This window comes from Brachyistius frenatus, unplaced genomic scaffold (assembly GCF_029030835.1).
Source record: "Brachyistius frenatus isolate BFR_SWC_R1_liver_20210118 unplaced genomic scaffold, ASM2903083v1 Contig_29, whole genome shotgun sequence".
Lineage (NCBI taxonomy): Eukaryota > Metazoa > Chordata > Actinopteri > Embiotocidae > Brachyistius > Brachyistius frenatus.
Genome location: NW_027210628.1, coordinates 3,598,168 through 3,606,519, shown reverse-complemented (window position 1 = coordinate 3,606,519; position 8,352 = coordinate 3,598,168).

Here is an 8,352-nt window from a genome sequence, read left to right as displayed (position 1 = left end):
GTCCTGTTGTGGCATAGGAGGAAGAGGAGAAAGTGCAGGAAGAAGAAGAAGGAGACCCATGCAAAGGTGGCACATTTGGAATACAATTTGAGATGTGCAGCCCCTTAATCTGCTCTGGGCACTGGCGAGTTGTAAGAGGATTTGCGCTCGTATGCGTGTGTGTGCATGTCTGTCTCCCTCTGTGTGTGAGTGTGTGCGTGCGCGCATGTGTATGTCAGGGGGAACAGCGCAGGCTGTGACTTATACTGCAGCAGAAACCACTGAAGGGGGGGATGGAGCAGACCAAAATAGAGACAGGAGGGGGGGAAGGTACCTGGTGCTGCTCTGATTGGCTCGCCCCTCATCCGATGCATAGACACGCGCGCTCCCTCAGACACATATCCACACACGTACAACCCCTGCATTCATCCCCCCCCCTCCCTCCCTCCCGCCTGCACATACGTTGGCCCGTGTTGGGGAGGACAGAGGGGAGGGAGAGAATATGTTGTCTTCCAAACCCTCACCCCCTCCTCTCCGATGATGGACTGTTCCCAGTGCAGCAGATTGGTCTGATCGCTCAAAAGAATCTGCCTACATGTGTGTAAAAAAAAAAAAAAAAAAGACAGAGCATGACCAAAACAGACCGGCAAATCAATATTCTCTGCAGGGATGGAAGCTTGTTATTCTGAGTGACATGAAAGGGAGAGAGGGAAAAAAATGGTAGGGATTTAAAATACTAAGCAACTGTCCAAGTGAGCATTTCATTCATTCAGTCAGCCATTCATTTACACATCCATTCAAATTTACAATATAGGAAGAGTGAGGGAAATATTAAGAGGGATGCACAATAACAAAGGTTAAACCCATCTGCCACCACCTGTTTTTAATCTTGGGAAACTGGGAAGTGGCTGTGGGACAGTTGTATGTGGACGGGCTGGGTCAGGTGTCGGTGGCAGAGTTAATCTGTAGGTTTGATTGGATTCTAACTGCAGAAGCAAGATACATTCATACTGATAATTGCAATGAGTCTGTTTGAGGCGTGTGGAAGATTTCTTTCATCCCTTTCTGTGTCTGTCATCCGTCCGAAGCGAGCGGGAGGAATGGAAGCTAACAACTCTGAATATGAAACACTGCAGGAGCTCTTATCTATTTTCAATCTAACTCCCAGTCTCATTTCTAGTGTCAGTTATTTAGCTATTTTAGTCTAGCCAGGTTTATTTATACAGTTCAAAATTACAACAGTCTTCTGCTTTTCTCGTTTTTTCCCACCGCTATCCGATTTTCATAGCGCTGAATTGTCTGCTACCCTGGAGAAAGACACTTAACTGGTGTAAATACCCTGTCTGAATGAATATTTAATGGTTGGAGGTGGTGTGATTACAAGCAGAATTTGTCTGTCTGCTTGTGTGTATGTGCATCTGTGTATTAATGCATGCGTGCATACTGAGGCATAAGTTGTCCTGCGGTATTTGAACAGTATGCACAGCAACAAGACCACAGGGCACGCAGGAAATGGAAAAGTAATTGGATTGTGACAGGATGCAGTTTGTGAACAGAAGCCAGTCTGCCCCACAGGAGTCATTTCATACACTCGCACATTAACTCACACTCACAAAAACAGCACCATAAACATATACACATACTCTCACCCAATTATTCCTTGTCATTTCCCCTCTCACTGCAGCCCAGGTCCTTATAGTGACGTGAAGTCAATGCATTTTCAAATATAAAGAAAATGTTTGGGATATTTTCTGAACTTCAAGGACAACTTAACAATAGTGGAAATAAACCTTGGGACTTATTTGTATGTACACTAATGGGTAAAGAAGAGGAGGTTATTGATGCTTTGAAATATTAAACCTATCTTATTTCTAGCCCCCGCTTTCATTTTGCTAAATCAGGCTCTGCAAGAGTCAGCAGTATGCCACAAGTGCCTCCACCCTTTTCTACTGCTTTTATTGGGGACAAATATGTAAATATTCCCAATGTATTTGTAATCTGAATTGTTATGGGAGGACAACCTTACAAATTGGCTTGAGACTGGAGCATGTTTACATAGCTCCTGCATTGGCTGCCAGAGCGAAGCAATAAACAATCAAAAAAGCTGCTTCCTGTTTTCTAGGATGCGTTTGCAACATTTTAGCTGACATTCAACATGTAGCTAACTGTTTGTTGCTGCTATCAGAGGCCACTTCCTATAGACTGCATACGGAAGTGAATGAAGCTTCTGGGTCTGAAAAATGATCCCAATGCAGAAGTGCCTTAAACTGCAATTCTAGTGCTACTAGGGTTTGGCTCCAAAAAGGCTCCATAGCCTCCCATTCAACTTCTCATGAAATACAGTCAATACAGTTTTTCGACAAGTCATAATGATGTCTTTGGCTAAATTCACTTCTTCTTATTAGTTTTCTGGCAGTCCATCAGAAAATAATCTGGTATGTTTGTGGGGTGTGTCTGTTTGATTGACAGGCCTGTGGTGCAGTGGGCGGGTGGAGTGACCTCAGGTTACCAATCAGATTGAGTCAGATCCACCGCTCGGTCTTTTCCACCTCGTCCAAATATGGTCACTTCATCCTCCAAAATATCAAGATGGGGACGGCCGAATGACCAAGAAGACAGAGTCCGTTTGGCTTATACATTTTTCAGCGTGAGCTGGAGATTAGTTTTAAAGTTTTACTGTTAGTTTCAAACCGTACTAGTTCAAGCTACGGTAACAAGCTATCATTAGAACATCAGTAATTTTTATACATCCTCTGGCCTTCCAATGCCACGGAGACGCCGCTCCGTATTAATATTACTGTGCTCTGGGCGTGTGGGGTTGGTGACCGGTCAGCTCGCTCACAGTTATGGGTTTCTGCTCGATATTTCCTCACTGTTCCTTCCACACTACAGGATTTCAAGTCATAAATATTAAACGTTGAAATTGGGGAGACTCAAAGGCAGTCTTTAATATTAAGATTATAATGAAACCCCACACACTACAGATAATCAGACCAGACATGCCTTGAACCTGGAGCGGTTCTGCAATTGTCACATCTGTTTAAGATCTGACAGATTGTGTTCCCGCATCATTTATTTCCCAAAAGGACGACATTTGCATCATATTGCAAACTTGTGCACATCCTGGTTCGTGAGACGAATATGTAAAAGTTGCACCCATAAATTGCACAAAGTATCATGAGGCTAAAGGTGGAATTACACTCTTCTGTGCCCTACGTAGGCACGGCGGTCACTAGGATACTTTTAAAAGTTTCTTTTATACTCAGTCTTTTCCTTATAGAACCCAAGTCAGGACTGGAGTTGAATCAACCAATCAGCTTTCTTAAAGCGCACGACTACATCACATACGGTTTCCACCCTCTGTGACCTGAGGTTACCCATAACATCCTTCTCTGTGTAGGTTTGTATTTTTAGAGAAGCATAAATCTGCCATAAGAATTACACGGATAACAGAAAACAGGTTACCTTGCCCACGTGCCACCATGAATGGCTTTCAATATAAGTTGACCTTATCTCATTCTCCCCCTCTTAGTCTCTATCTGTAGCTCCCACACAAACATGAACAAACAACAAACAAGCAAGATCACATACAGAAGTAACTGGCCCATTTATACATGCAGAATAAATTTACAGGACCTGACAGAATTCCTTTTCCATCTCATATTTACACAAGCTTTGAAGAAATCCTCAGAGGGTTTAGGAGGTGTGTTTGAAAACAAGGTAGCTTTCACAAAAGAAAAAATAGGAGAAAGCACAATCCTGCTCAAGGCGGGAACATAAATAAAATATACATGTGAAACTCTGTGTAAATTAACTTGACTAATGCAAAAAATGTGAGAGTGGGAGGCATTTGAGGCAGAGAAAAACAGTTACAGACAGCACATGCACATGTAGCTACATGTAGCTAAATAAGAAAATACCTCACCCTGTGAGTGAGGAGGCTCTTTCTCTCTGAGCTCTGCATGTGCAAGCCCTTACAGGAGAGAGTAACAAGGCCAAAAAGAAATACCACTGATTACATTGTTAAAATTTTGTTCTTGATTGCAGAGAAAGTGTCCAGAATGGCGATTTCTCCATCCAAAGGCCAATAAAGGTCATGAATAATTAGATTAGTATGAAATCAGCTCGGACCAGATGGCGTTGCAGTCTCAGTCATTACAACTCCTGACCCACTGCCAGGTTTTGGGGTAGCAGCGGCCAGAGACTCTGTGATCAGTCGCACCAAAACACAAGCAGAGGGAAGAGTGTGTGTCACTATCGCTACATCTCGATTAGCTTTATTCCCATAACACCCGTTTTTGAGTTTCCAACAAATCTGTGAAAATCTCAGCCAGGAAGCACAGTCAAGTTAAGGCTGACTGCTGTGTGCTCAGAGGCACATCAGACATACTTTGAGAAAGACACTAAATTTCATGCGACAGTTTCTACGGTAGAATTTTTTTTTAAACTTCATGTTTAATATAATGTGCATAAGAACTCACATTATGAGCTCAGTAGAGTTAACATACTACTGTACCAACAGATAGGAGACAAATAAAAGGCGACAACTGAATAAATAATGCTTCCACATAGGACACAAGGTGTTACTAAATGGTTTGACATGCATACAAATAATATGACAATACAACATGTATAATTTTGTGACCTCAGACCACTATGCTTAAGGGTATTTTTTAGGTTTAGGCACAAAAACGGTAAATAAATTTAATAAAGTTTAGGTAAATATAGACTGTTCATTATGACATCTGTTCTCCTGTGTTTAAATCTGACATTTGTTTGACCCATCAGTCCACCCTGACCTCCTCCTGCCAACACACCATAATAACATCACTATTTGTACTGTTTGTTTCCTTTAGTTTGTCATTCATCTGCACTTAAAACAATTAAACACACAACAAATCATCCTCAAAGAATAATAACCAGCAAACTGTTCAACCAGAGAAACATTTACTTCACTGCATATACAGTAGCCACAACCACTGGACCATGATAGAAATGCTGAAATGGGTATTTCACAGAAACCTTTACACATCCTTGCACACAATGTGTGGAGTCGCCTCTCTGGACGTGGCCTCTCACATACAGATAACACCGTCTAACTATGGGAGAGCAGCTGAATCCTTCTGGGAGCCGGCCTCAGAGATCCACACCTCATTATAACATTCACACTACATGAAGGAAAAGACCGGGAGAATAAATGACAGGAGGAAGGATGGAGTAGAAAAGACGGTGTAAAAGGATAAGGAGCATAGGAAATAAGTGTCTGCGTAGGAGGTGGGAAATAAGACTGAAGGGTCAGAATTTAAAAAAAAAAAAAATGTTTAGGGAGTTTTAACCAACCTGAGTTTCCAAGTTTTATGTGCAAATGAAGAGGAAACGTTCTGCTGCGTGTGCGTGTGATGTGTGGTGAGATACACTGATTATCCCAGCGGCCTTTGGACTCGGGTAGTGTTAATGAGCGTTAATGAAAATAGGGGCAGACTGAAAGAAAGCAAAGCACTATCTTTTAATGATATATAAATAGAGATGCCGGGCCTGGTTGAGATGAAAGCCTGGTTGGAGGAAGAACTCTCCCCTCTGAGACTGAGGCTGTGGGTTAATGATGACGGGCAGAGGAGGGCGGGAAACTAAGAGTGTGTGTTTACCGCAGGTCATCGTAGTTTTTTAGCAGACAGCAAGGGTAAATAGAAGAGAAAGAGAAATAAAAACAGCACTTGCTTGTTTCTTGACTGATAGTGATTATATCTTAGTGGTGCCTTTAAAGGCCGATAACGCAAGAATCTGTACTTTCTTTAACTGGGCGCCCCTACAGTTTCAGAGTGCACCACGGTCATATATGTAAATCACGCCTTGACCCCGCCTCACCGACAGCTGTACATATGCATTTGTTGACAAGAAGATTGGTTTGGAAAAGGCAAAGAACCATGTCCGAGTGTGTTATTTAACAAATTTGCTTCCATCGCCACGAGATGTCTTACTATCGGCTAAACCTCTGTCGAAGTGGTCAAAGTTTGCCAACACATCATAACACCAAGTAAGTGCAACAACACAAGACATAGCAAGCCAGCTAATATTACTCACTGGTGTAACAATAAGAAAGCCAACGTGACTCTCCAGCAGGAGAGACACTCCTGGCAGTAGGTATGTCCAGGGCGTCTGTCTTGAAGCCTAAAAAGCTAGTACAAGATTTGATCCAGTCTGACCTCTTGCACGTTGCAAGTTATGTAGTACAAGAACAGCCATTAAGACAACAAAGTGTGAATGAAAGAGGCACCATTCTCCCTATAAGAAGTCAGGGCGCCATCAAAATGACTTTGAAGTTGTTATCTTAAGGTGAAATAGTTATATATTGTTGCTTTAATGGTGTAAACTGTGTTTCTAGCAGCCTACCTGCTCTTGATGTGGTCCTCTAGTTCACCGCGGGGCAGTGTTTCAGTGCAATGGTCAGTGAAGGGGCAGGCCACGGTCAGCTTGTCCAGCAGCTTGTGCACCAGCAGGCTAGGCTTCCTGCAGCTCTGCAGCATGAGCGGTGCGCGGCACACGGGGCAGAAGTCACTCTCCAGCAGGAAGCTGGTGAGACACTCCTGGCAGTAGGTATGTCCGCAGGGCGTGTCCAGAGGCCTGATGAGTGGCTGCAGGCAGATGTGACACATGAGGTCGTCGTCTACCTCGTCCTCGTACAGGTACTCGTGGTTCTCCTCCAGCTGGTGACTGTAGCCACATGACCTGCACAGGTCAGGGGGCGGAGACAACAGTCCGAAGTTGGATGGGGAGAGAGGTGAAGCCGATGCTTCGGCCATTGCCGTGGCAACTTCAGGGTGTATACTCTCCAACTGGATGCTCATTTGGAGGGCAGGGTTTGGGGTGTCATGTTGGATCTGGTAAGCAGGTCATAAAAAGAGGAGATCTGTGAGGAAAAGAAATACAAAGTAAAACGGCTACAATGAAAAAACACTCCATTACAATTCAAACTTCTGCGTTAAAAATTCTACTTAAGGACAAATACAGAAGTATTATTAGTTGTGACTGATATTGCATGGCATTATTAGACTGTCAATAATGATGTATCAGTGTGTAGATAGCATTTTACTGTTGGTGCTGCTCCCGGCGGAGCCAGTTTTAACTACTTTAAATAGAGTTAGCAGTTTTAGTCCACTGGTTTCCAACCTAGGGGTTGAGCAGCTTCCAAAGGGTCACCAGGTATATCTTACGGGTCTTGAGGTGATTAATGTGGTAGGAAAGGAGAAAAGGCTAAGTTCTGTTACACCAATTTGCACTCTATTTTTGGAGGAATTTTCTTAAATCTTTGCTTTTTTTATGTGCAATAATAGTTATTATTACCTTTAAGTTTTTATTTAAATTAGAACATGAGTAAAGTAAAGTAAAGAGGGTAACTGTGTCTTTAGTTGAACTACTTACATCGTATTGACATCTGAAACATGATAAGACTTTTCGTTTTTAGTTGGCACTAACAGGCCATAAAAGTTATGAGCTATGGGTTTATATTCAACAGTGTATTGATGATAATTCTATGTTTTTTTTTATGAGACAGTATTGGGAAAAGCAACTTGTAACTAGAGGTTTTATGTAAATGTAAAGGAGTAAAAAGTACCTGTGAAAAGTAGAAGTGAAGTTGAAGTATCTACTAGCATCAAATGAACATAAAATATATCAAAATGCAGTATATGAACACTAAGTTTCTTTGCACCACTGACAAAAGGGAAGCATTGTTAGCATATCAAGAGCCCAGTGTGTGAAAATATTCATAAGCCGTGTTGATAGAGCGAAGCAGCAATGCAGAGATTCTGTCTTTCTTTTTCACAGAACTGCCGGGCATGACGAGTGTAGCAGCCCTCCAAACTTAGTTTTCTCTCACTTTGTTTGATTTTCTCCTCTGGCACAGAAAGAAGATATCGAACTAGTGAGATTTCTTCTCTGGATGCAGCAACATCAATACTGCTCATCTCACCAGAAAGTGCAGACACAGATAGACACAGATAAGACTCCGGCTGTCCCGCTCTGTGTGCCACATGACAATCACACATCACGGTTAAGTCACGCTGCGATGTGACGTGATTTCAAACATGCCAAGCTCTTTTTTTCCCTGCAGGTTTACATTGTGCTCGACACTGCGAGCGTGCCAGTGGATACGTCATGTCCAAAACAGGCAGGCTCCTTGAGCACATGGACACAAACAGATGGGCTCAGTCAGGCACACGTCACCTTGGCAACAGCAATCTTGTTGGCGCTCCACTTGATTTGTTTCTGGACCCACCATTGGTTCTTGGCTGCTTAATGAGACACTAGATCTAGGTGAAAAAATACAAACAACAACCAGACTTGTGTTTGGAGTCTATAAAATATGAATGTAAT